At 39.1% G+C, this 12125-nt stretch overlaps 1 protein-coding gene across 11 annotated transcripts in view; it reads right to left on the minus strand.

The window, feature by feature from the left end:
• The window catches only part of DLGAP1 (DLG associated protein 1), a 639595-nt gene that overhangs the window by 397443 nt on the left and 230027 nt on the right, over positions 1 to 12125 (minus strand). For 10 of the 11 annotated variants that reach the window (XM_073331531.1, XM_073331536.1, XM_073331533.1 and 7 more), the window contains one exon: positions 4395 to 4504. The gene's annotated coding sequence lies outside the window, so the exon portion shown is untranslated. Of the gene's footprint in view, positions 1 to 4301; positions 4322 to 4394; positions 4505 to 12125 lie in introns of those variants that run through there. The other variant, XM_073331543.1, reaches the window with a different exon arrangement.

Genomic DNA, 12125 nt, shown 5'->3' on the forward strand with positions numbered 1-12125 from the left:
GAAAAGGAGTACTTGTGGCACCTTAGCGACTCACAAATTTATTTGAGCATAAGCTTTCGTGAGCTACAGCTCACTTCATCGGATGCATTCAGTAGAAAATACAGTGGGGAGATTTATATACATAGAGAACATGAAACAATAGGTGTTACATACACACTGTAACAAGAGTGATCACTTAAGGTGAGCTATTATCAGCAGGAGAGCGGCGGGGGGGGGGACGACCTTTTGCAGTGATAATCAAGGTGGGCCATTTCCAGCAGCTGACAAGAATGTCTGAGGAACAGTGGGGGGTGGGGTGGAGGGCATAAACATGCGGAAATAGTTTTACTTTGTGTAATGACTCATCCACTCCCAGTCTTTATTCAAGCCTAAGTTATCTTGTATCTGCTGGTACAATTGTACCTGCTGGTAATAGCTCACCTTACCTGATCACTCTTGTTACAGTGTGTATGGTAACACCCATTGTTTCATGTTCTCTATGTATATAAATCTCCCCACTGTATTTTCCACTGAATGCATCTGATGAAGTGAGCTATCGCTCACAAAAGCTTATGCTCAAATAAATTTGTGAGTCTCTAAGGTGCCACAAGTACTCCTTTTCTTTTTGCGGATACAGACTAACACAGTTGCACAACACAGCTGAAACCTATTTTTATTGTGAATGTATCTGTTGCTTGCACAGGTGCCGACTTTCCAAAGTGCCTGGGGGTTCTCGACCCCCAAAATTGCCCCAGGCCCCACCCACCCCTTCCCCGAAGGTCCCATCCCCACCCAGCCCCTTCCCACCCTGCCTCTTCAACCCACATTCCACCTCCTACCCAGAGTGTGCCACATCCTCACTCCTCCCCCCCAGAGCCTCCTGAACCCCACAAAACAGCAGAGAGGGGTAGGCGCTGATTGGCAGGACCCGCCAGCAGGCAGGAGGCACTGGGGGGGGGGGGGGAGAAGTTCTGATGGGGGGCTGCCAGTGGGTGCTCAGCACCCACGATTTCTTCCCAGTGGGTGCTCCAGCCCTGGAGCACCTATGGAGTCGGTGCCTATGGCACCTGTCCTCTCTTTCAGCTCCATCACCAGTTCCCCAAATATTCTGCCATATTGACAGGCCTCCTCTGTGGCATTCTATACCATGAGTTTCTAATGAAGTAGTCTCTTGTCCACACTCCAAGAGGCCTTGCTTGTGCTTCTAGTGTGTAGGCAGCGGGCTATGATATTAAAGAGGGAAATGCTCATCTGCACATATAGGTCCCTTTACACCTAGCCCATGACTGAGCTTCTAAAGCAAACAATATTACTGATTCCAAAGGCTAACCTCTTAATCAATCATTGAAGAAGAAACTCATTTCACTCAATTATCACCAATAATAGAATTGAGATGCCCAGTGGAAAAGGATGCCCCTGGGTCTTCCAGCCTGTCTTTATTCCAGTCTCCATTGTGACCATCCCCAGCACCTCACCTCAGTCCTTACCCTCAGCTCCATCTCAATCCCTTCCCCCACACCCCATTTTCTCATCACAGTTCTGCTCCCAGCTCTACGTCCTAGTCGTCTCCCATCCCTTCACGCCACTCCCTCCCCTTTAGCTACTCAACCTAGTCACATTCCACCCTTCCCTCCCCCCGACTCCATTCCTGACCGCTGTCATAATCTTCTCCCTCACCAGTCCCCCAGGGCTGGCTCCTCACCCTTCTGTGTTCCAGCCAGGCTTCCTCCTTTTCCTAGTCAGTGCCAGAAGCAGGAAAACTGATAACATAGGAGACAGTCTCCCTGCTACCCTTTAGTATACCTGGTGCCATGACAGCTGTTAGCTGTCACAGGCTGCAACTGCAGGGAAAATCCTGTGAAGCACCTGAGGCCTGGGGTGAGGGGTGCTGGAACAATTTGTATAGTGAGGGTTTTGAGAGCCACTGAACCAAACTGCAAACCCTGTATTATGATGGAAACCACTTCAAGCCAGGGGGTGCGGCAGCACCCTCAGCACCTGTAGTTCCAGCACCTGTACCTGGGGCTGAAGCATGCTCTGTTGCTCTGTGCACATGCTCAGTCCAGTTGTGAGAGAACTGGAGCATGCCCAGTGCAGACAGAATCTAGCCACCAAATTCTAATAAGTGTCTACTGAGCATGTGTGAAATGAGATTCAAGAGACTCAAGTTGGCCAAATATGGGTGGACTTTCACAGGTAGAGCAAAAGGCACATCTGTAACACCAACTCATGCCCCCACAAACACCACATTTCAAGTCATTGCTCCAAAGAATGGAGTGCTACAGCTTCTCAATAGAACGGTTGTAAGAATATTTTTTTAAAAACTTGGGCAAAATACATTTTCTTTAGCCTCATTGTGAGAAATGGCTGCAGTTTGCAAAACAAAACAAAAACCAAAACAAAAACAAAACAAAAAACAAACAAAACCCACACCTCAAGCAGGCACCCGGAATGGATAATTTCAGCACAAATGGTTGAAGTCTGATAAAGTTATAAGTAACTGAAAATAGGTCTTATAACCGTCTGAGGCAATGCTATCTATAACATAGGCTTCATTGAATATAATGTGCACGCACACAGGAAGAGACTTTTTAGATTTCAATTTGTACTACTATTGATGCCAAAAATATAAGCAACCAATAAATGTATTATTGAATGTATTGCTCTTTTATATAGCAGCTTTTACTGGGGAGAGTCAAAGCCGTTTACAAGCATTAACTCTCATCATCCCTTCAAGTAAGTATTATAGCAGTTTTACAGAAGGGTAAAACAGAGGCATAGAGAGTTGAACTGACAAAAGCCAATGGCACAGCCAGGGAAAGGACAGCGACATCCTGGTTCCAAGTCCTAACCAGCAGTCAATACTTCCTTTAATATATGCACACAGGACAATTAATCAAGGACACGGTCTGGCAGTTTCAGAAATATTGCCAACAGCACTGATACTTTATTTCCACCAAATACACTAAAATGCACTGTATTTGCCATTGCAGACACTATCTTTATTTAAAAGGAACAAATTACTGGTAACTCTTAAAAATACACATTAACATACCTATTGATAAGCAGTTACTTTTGCAATCAACAGAGAGTATATTAAACCTAATAACCAAATAGGGGAAGAAAATCTCTGGTATAAAAATGTTCCAGAGACTGCAAAACACTGGGTTTGATAAATCAAGCTCAGCTAACTCAGGGAAATCTAGCAGGTGCAATATAAGCATGGTATAGATCTAATTTTGATGTTCTATTGGTCACAGCTACAATATGCTACAAAATTAAATGTCCTTGATTTTTCAGAGGTGCACTAAAAGCAAGTGCTGAGAGTTATTTCACAAAATAACTACAGTTTTATAACAGCATAACTAATGTTCTGAAAGGAAACCTTTCTTTAAAACCCCCACAAAGTTTCCTTCTCCTATTATGTGGCTTGTCAGGCCAGTTGTGTGCTAATGCTAAAGGCCAGATTCTATACCATTTAATTTTCTATTGGCTCCATTAAATTAACATTGGGAAATACAATTTCTCTCTTTTTTTTATGTCTAGATAGGATGTATCTAGGTTTGCATAATGAGTAGTATGCATTCTAAAGTCATTCTTTCATTTTCGCTAAATTACATACTAATTTTTTTTGCAGGAGTGCAAATGCCAGTGTTTTTAAGGTTGGGATCAAAATTTTACAAGTAAGAGAAAAAATATGTTGATGTAAATCAAACTGGGCCACATTTCACCATCATACCAATTGCCCTCAATAGGGTAGAGTTGCTAGAGGCTTATTTATCTTCAATATGTGTGTATGAGATCCATAAGGTCCTGTTTTTCTGCAGCTTTCACTGTAAGGAAGCTGTGGAGAGAGCAGTTCTTTCACTCTCAAAACTCCTCTAGGCCATTCCAATGTTCTTTCCAAGATGCTGCAGCCCTTCCCCCATGCTTTTTCTGTGCTCCTTTTCTGTTCTGATCTCCCTCTCCCCCTCCCTGCCCCACTCCTTCAGGCCAAACCAATCCTCTCTCTCATGCTCTCTAATCTGGCTCTACAGTTACAGTACGTGCAGCCCTTTGGGGCTTTACCCAACAGTTACGTTTATATATTACATTTTTCTGTTCATGCAAGTCCCATGAAAATAGTTTACTGAGATGGAATAATGTTCACAGAAGACTAACCATGTTAATGCTATTTAAAACCTGCAAGCGCTGATGTCTACAGTTACAGGCACCAAGTACAGATACTTTTCCAAATGAAAGATACCAAGTCACCAGATTTATATACATTTTCATTAAGGAGGCAACCAATTTGGGGTCAATATACTTTTAAGGTCGCTTACCCAAAATGTTCAGCGCTATAGAGAAACGTCCAAAAGAACAAATGCAGAGGCAGACTGGAAAAATAAAAATCAGACTAAGAAAAAAGGGCTCACCTCCTTTAATCAGTTTTCCATTTTGGTTTGTTTCAAGGCTTAAAGAGGGAGGAGAATTTTGCACAGTCTTTAATGCAGAAGTCAGTTGTGATATGTGATGCTTGACTGTTCTGAAATATAATAAAAATGCAATAGGTAAACAACTAGCCTGAAACAAGATAAAATTTAACAACAGTCTCAAAAGCAACTACTTATTCAGCCATTAAAAGTAATCACAGTGATGAGAGATTTTGAAACCAAAGCTACTTGGTGCCACATTCTACATTTTTCTGTGTGTAAGGAAAAAAAAAATAGAAAACTGAAGCATTTATAAAGCCACATTCCTGGTACTTACTTGACTTTTTTCCAAACAACATACAAGCACACTGTTTGTTCCCTTACCAAGCCAATCTATGTATGTATATGTTTGACTTTGATAGTTCTGCCACACTTGACATACTTAATTTTCTTTCCTCTCACCACTTCTTCCACCAAGCTCCCAACCCCTTTATCCTACAGCCTTTTTCTCACAAGCCAACTGTAAAAGGATGACGGACAAGGTAGAGAAATGATGTAAAAATAACTCAACCAGCAGAAGGTAGCTCAACCGGAGGCACCTCCCCCACCAACATCCAACAAGTAACTGTTGAAATCCTGACAGCAAATCATATACATATTAATTATATATAAAAGGTGCATTTAAAAATTGTTTAAGGTAACTGAAAAATATTTCTTTTCAAGCCAGCCTCTCTCTCTGTATGAAAAGTTCCATTATTTTCAACATTTTAAAATGATATAGATTATCTTTCCCCTCTAGTGGAATCAAAACTATGTGTTGAGAATAAAGTAAATAAATGTCTTCTCATTGTTAAGCAAGTGAGATGAATCATCTCATCACTCCAAATTTATTATACATCTCATCAAGTACAGGTTTGTTCATTCACATTCTATTGCAGTTTTTCATGTGGACGATACACAATGGTGATTTAGACCAACTTCAAAAACCTTTTTCCTAGGTTCCAGCCTCTGCTAACAGGGCTGATCAAGAAGAGAGCCCTGCCAACCTGTTTATCCACAGAGTAAGCAAACTGAAAGAATGAGAATGAAATGGTATGTTTTAAATTTCTTTTAGTTTTACTAACCTCAGGGGTTACTTTTAACAATAGCAGGTAAAACATTTCAGAGCAAAGTCTGTGGGTGTTTTTAAACTATTTATTTGTTTCGGAAGTTTTAATGGTTTACAAATCCTTGCCCGATAAATATCAGAAACAAAACAGTAACCATTACAATAGTTAGCTTTTGTTTACAGAAACATTACACAGTAATATAATCATCAGAACTCTCTGTTTAACAGTTTGTTATCATATTACAGAGGAAGCATCTTTACATTAACTGTGACAAAGCATTATTTTTTAAACTTGATGGTGTCACAGATTCAGAGATTCCAAGGCCAGAAGGGACCACTGTGATCATCTAGTCTGACCCCCTGCATTACACAGGCCACGGAACTTCGCTGAATTAATTCCTGTTTGTACTAGAGTATATAGTCTAGGAAAACATTCACTATTAAAGTCCCTTGAATAGCACATTATAGCAGGTACAGCTTCTTAACATTACACACAAGATATGGAAGAAGGAATATCTGAGGAGAAAACTGGGAAGGTAGGACAGAGAAGGCCTTGGAGGGGAAGTGTAGGAATGACCATACTCAAGGAGGCTGCAGTTTATGTTAGATTATTGTTTTTTGCATGAGTAATAAATCCAAACTTCCAGTAAGGGGTGAGTTTCAACACTGATTCAGGGTCTGTGAACCCTACAGAAGCAAGGATAGAAAGTCATCTCATTAACAGCGCAGTTGACAGCACTTTGTGTACAACATTGTGTTGTCAATTTGTTAGCCAGTTTTACTGTGTTTGTGTGGGTCTTTCATGGGAGAGGAATTTAATAAAAATAAAATAAATAGTGATTCTAAAGCCACAACAATTGGCAGGAAGACATATGTGGAGGTGTAGTGCTAGATACCCCTTTTAACTCATATTTTGAAATTTAGTAGATTTCAAATTGAGGGTGTTTCTTTAAGGAAAAGACATTAATTTAATGACAATACTAACTTTACCATAAATTTTTATATTTCATTACTGGAATGTAATATTGCTGCAAGTCCTTTTTTTAAAATCATGATTTTTTTAAAATATCTACCTGTACTATATTCACTTTAAAATTAAATCAAAGATGAAATTCATCCAAAGATATACACCAGATGCTTTAATTTTCAGATGTGCTGAGTATCTGCACTTTCTGTTGAGTTCAACAATACCTCTGAAAGTAAGCCTCAATGGGACTTTGTTTTGGTTCCATGTTTTTCCGTTGTTTTTCCCTAACCACAACCGTAAGGCTCTGCATTTCCCCAGATACACAGGTTTCCCTTTGCAAGCTGTCAAAGTTGTTCTTTAAGACCCCAAATCAGCAAGGCATTTAAGCAAGTGTCTAATTTTAAGTATGTGAATTGTCCCATTAAAACTCAAGTGCTTAAGTACCTTCCTGAATTGAGGCTTAAAAAGGAATTGCTGCTGGCCAGCAGAACCTTACAGGCTGAATGAGTTACCTCTGCAAACACCACCACCTCCCTAGGATACAAGAAGTTGGAGCCAGGAACGGAAGAGATGTCACCCACATGGCTGTGTAAAGTACTGAGTGCTAAACCACTGAAAAAGCCCAATACACAAATTAAATTTTGCTTAGTGTTTTTCATCAGCTATCAGAAGAATTTCCTGAAAAAAATAAATGTATTGTAAATACATACAACCCACTTTTTAGAGGTGATCTCTAATTTTCTGTGCCTAATTTTTTTGCATGCTCAGCTGTGGGCTGGATTTTCTCCCCCATCATGCACAGGACTTGCAGATACTATTGAAGTCAATAGCCCACACTGGTTTGGGCCTTTAAAATATTATTTTCAATTCTTCATCCAGTTATTTTTCTACTCACAACATACATTCACTCTCTGCCCTTCTCTCTCACACACTTGCACAACTTTTACCTGAAGGTTTTATCAGAGGTCTACCGTTACTGTATGGCCAGAACAGATCTCATTGCAATAGTTAAACTGCTGCCACACCAACTCTTCATTCTGTTAGCCAGAGGAATTGGAATTCTGATTGAACAGAAGGTAAGCTACACTTGTGATATAATGGTTATAAGACAAAAGTTCCTAAAACTAAAGCCTTTAAAAGTTATTTATGCTCCTTTGAATGATGATTGACTTGCATCCTTAACTGGAACACTAGAGATTTATGGTTTGATCAATGTCAGATCACGGTGCTTTAGTGAAATAACAGGATTAATACTTCACTGTATATTTATGAATTCTCTTCACTGCAAAAACCTAAACCTGAAACTGCTTCACAGACTGTATGTACCTTTTTTCATAACAGATTCACTCAAAATTCAGCTAATGTAAAAGTCAAAACTTTATCTAACCCCTATATAAAAGGTAGACATCTTACAACAAATGAGTCATTGGCTCAATTTCAGCACATGGTGGGGACCAAAATCTTTCACACCCATTGACAATTGTTTGACAGCCTATTTACAGAAAGTAGATTATTAAAAACCAGTTCTTGCTACCTATCACCTCTATCTGTGGCTCCTGTAGTTTTGGTCTGAAGGGAAGCACAAGGAAGATAAATACCCTCACCTCAGCTGTATCTATTATGTGGATTAATAACAGTCTTCAGTTCACAGTGCTCCCATAAGCATTAATATAAGTTTCAGTGAAAAAATCCAGTTCAGAGTTCAGGGCCCTGAACTGCGTTAGACAATTGACTGTGTAGCTTATTTTCTCAGTCTGTTGTTTTCTGCCATTTTGAGTTGACAGGGCATTGTATAGAGGTGACATTAACATTTCAATTAGAGACAAGCGCCTTTGTCCACGGTTATTTTGTTGTTTTTCTTAATATAAAATAAAAATAATTCATTGTGAATGTACATGGTTGTTCTTTGTGTTTGGAAAAGCATGACATCAACCACAGCAAAACCAAATATGTAATCAGAGGGGCCTCACACAATTTTAATAAGCCATTAAAGTCATTGCATTGCACACAGCAGATATCCACATATGTTCAGAAAGGCCAGACATTAAACATTTGCTAACCCTTAGGTACCAGATAGGTAAGTCAGATATTTGCTATCTTATATACAGAGAAAATTGCAGTAACCTCAGATACAAGAACTATTGTGTGGTAACTATTGGCAAATGAGGATTTTTTTATCATCATCATCATCAACCTACTTTGGCAGTAAGAGAAATAACCTAGACAAACACACAAAAAGAAACAAACTTCCTCCTACAGCCACAATACATACTGTTTCCTCCCACTCCACTTCATCTGTAAAATTAACCATCTCCCTCTGACAATTAGAAATCATGCTGCATGCTGAGCCACAATAAATTACAAATATAATTAAATAATATGAAAGCCCACGTTTCTACTTAAGCCTTCTACCAAGTCAACCAATTCAACTAATTCACGCACAGCAAATATTAATGCAATACTTTATTTTCTACAGCTCAATCACTGACGTATGGTAATAATAATGCACATAGATTTTGCTCTAAGTCAAAACATACTGATTATTTTTCCCTTCACAACTGGGGAACCGCATTACCAATACTGAGCTGTAAGTATCTTCTGTCACACTGCAACATTTAGCCTCATTGTATTTGCCACCAATTATACACACACATAAGACTATATTTTAATCTAAACTGAAAAGGAGACACCCTAAAGCTATTTAACAATAAAGGATAAAAAATGAATGCAGATTAAAGTGATCTACAAAGCGTGGTTTTTAATTATGCTATTTTAGGAAGTCAACAGACAATCATTATAGACAATCACTTCTTCCTGTACCTGAAGCAGAAATTATTCACATCTTAAGAAAAAGTACTGATATCAGTGTCTAGCACAAAAATGAAGAGGCATTTTAAATCTCTGAATCACTGAAGACTTCAGCTGTGCACTCTGCAAGAAATGAGAAGTGTCTAAAATCATGCTGACAGCTCATGTTACTTGCTAACAATATATTCTAGTGATGATATAGACTGGTATCTGTTTACACAGATAGACTAAATCTGATTTCATTTATTCACGATTAAAATATGTATTTATTACATTATAGCAGCATGTGAATGGCAGATGCTTTATTCTCGCTGTTCCACTTCAACTGTATTATTCTCAATCTGACCTTAAGTATTAATTGCTTATGAAACTGAGTGGTTAGTCTACACATAACATAATGGAAAAAACCAAACATAGGCCTTTATCCAGCTATCAGCCTGTAAGTGGAAATTCCCTACAAAATATTCAATTAAAACCAATGGGAAGTTCTGCATAACAACGGATGATCTCTGCTGATTAGCTGCAGAACTTGGCCCCTTCCAGTTCACTCTTTTATGCAATGGAAAGAATCAAGTTTTAAGTCTCAGTATTTCTAAAACATTTTCAAATGAGATTGCTCCATCCTCAGGTGGCCAATTCATATGAGAATGTTGCGCCATTAGATTCTTATTGTTCGTTCTCAGGCCTGTCTGAAGGAGTGCCCGAGCTCTAGTTTGGAAAATAACCAAATCAGCCTAACAACAAGAACTGGTCAAAAAAAGAAGGGGGGAGGATTTTTTGATGAAAAGTTTTCAGAAAAAAAATGCGTCGTCCATCAAAAAAATTCAAAACTCAAAACTTTTAAAACCCTAACAGCAACATTTTAGCAACCTTAATAGTCTCCTTGAAAAAGTTTACTTGGATACTTGTAGGAGTAGGATTTTATATTTGTATTAGAGGTTATAATGATTGACAGTTATAATAATGTAGTATGTATTAATGTATGATTTGATCATCCTGCCAGCCACCTTTTTTGAACAGCGGACAGGAATGACCCTCTGGGACTATGGGGTCTTGTTTCTTATATATGCATTACAAATTAGGCCCTTTAGTTAAATATACATTTCTTCGTTTTAAGATTTAGTTAGTAAGAGACAGGATCTTGTATTGTATTGTATCTTGTGTCTATGTTAATGAGATTAGAGGAATGTTGAAGGCCCGGGCCACAACGTGAACTGTTTTGATTACAAGATTTAGTAAGGTTTAATTTACAATGCCTTTCTTGCTCAACATAAAAACTGCTGCATACCTTTGAAGGTCTCTGTAAAAGACTGTTTGTGTGAATGAGGAATGCATGCATCAGGAAAAGAGAAGGTGTGAAGGCCATTGTTAAAGTCAGATGGTCATGGTAGGAGGAGTGAAGAAACTTAACGACACCAGAGAACCATCAACGCGCATCCATAACTGAGGAAGGGAAGATTGACGACCCTGAGATGGAGGCTGGCAACCCTAAGGACAAGATAAATCAAAACCAGGACAGGATGACCCTCTCGGAGGTGCTTTGGAACGTTAACATCAAAAGATAAAACCAATTAAGGAATAATCGGTCACAAACTGACACAGCAAAATTCATAGACTTCAACAGAGAAAAAAGACTATAAGAACAGGGTGCTTGGCCATGGGGCTTTGGGTTTGTCTTGTCACCAACTCCAGGAGCATTGGATTGCGACCGACAAAGCCTGGCTCCCCTCTGCAATCAATCTGGCTGGCCACTAGATTGATCCAGACTCTGTACTGGTAACTATAAACATCGAGTGGAGAGAGAGTGTGTGTGTAAGAGAGAGAGACTGAAAAGCTTATGCTAACTGTTGTATTCTCAATAAATGTGGCATGCTGCCTTCTCCCCTATAAAAGATCTTGTGTGCTTCTTATAAGCATAAAATACTCACCAAGGTCTCTTCTTCCTATTTATTTGGGAATTATTTCTGCAACTTCATGTAACAGCTGGAGTAAAAGGGTGAGTTTTTTCCCCATAGCTCATGTATGGGAAAGTACATCCAGGAGGAAGAGCCATTAAAAGTGGACATTTATCATCTGCAATATTTGAAAACACTGCAGTATTTGCACTCAAAGTGCAGAATATAGTGCAATAAATATCAATTTTTAATGGCAGAATGCCCTGAATGATATTCCCCATTCTACATAACTGAAATGTAGCTGATGTCCTTTTCTGTGGCTGTCCATGGTACTGACTCTTATTGAACTCCAGATACTCTGCAGTGGGGTTAGCATTGCCTTAACTATGGGGAGTAAATTCTACTGGAGAATATCATTCTACTGTCATGGCACTAAAGCTACCCAAATGTTTGTGACTCTTTTGTCCATTGTGGAGTAACTGGCCTCTGAAACAAATTATCATTTATATAATTATGCTAAAAATAGTATTATTGGAGACTCTAAAGGTTACATATGTTAGCAGGTTAGCTTACAATGGTCATATCTGTAGGTATGCAGTAACAAATAATTACAGACTCCGCAAAGCTCCACGTGCTCCATTATCTCCACACTGGGACCATAACAGAGAAGTACTTCAGCCGAATGCAGCTCACAGTAGACACTACCACGCTATACATAAGAACACAGCCATTTTTCCTCACTATGGCTCATTAAAGACAGAACGATGTCAGATGGGAAGCCATAAGTCAGAAACCTCAGATGGGCTCACATAAAAGATTTGAAGAAAAAAAAAAATCACCATTAATCTGGAGGGAGGCCATGAGAAGCCTAATGGAGATTATGGAGGAGAAGAGAGGAACTTGTGAGAAACTAAGAAAGAAGAGGTCCTATACAACATTTATATCTTAAATATAAC

The sequence above is a fragment of the Lepidochelys kempii genome, chromosome 2 (assembly GCF_965140265.1).
Source record: "Lepidochelys kempii isolate rLepKem1 chromosome 2, rLepKem1.hap2, whole genome shotgun sequence".
In the NCBI taxonomy this organism is placed as follows: Eukaryota; Metazoa; Chordata; order Testudines; family Cheloniidae; genus Lepidochelys; species Lepidochelys kempii.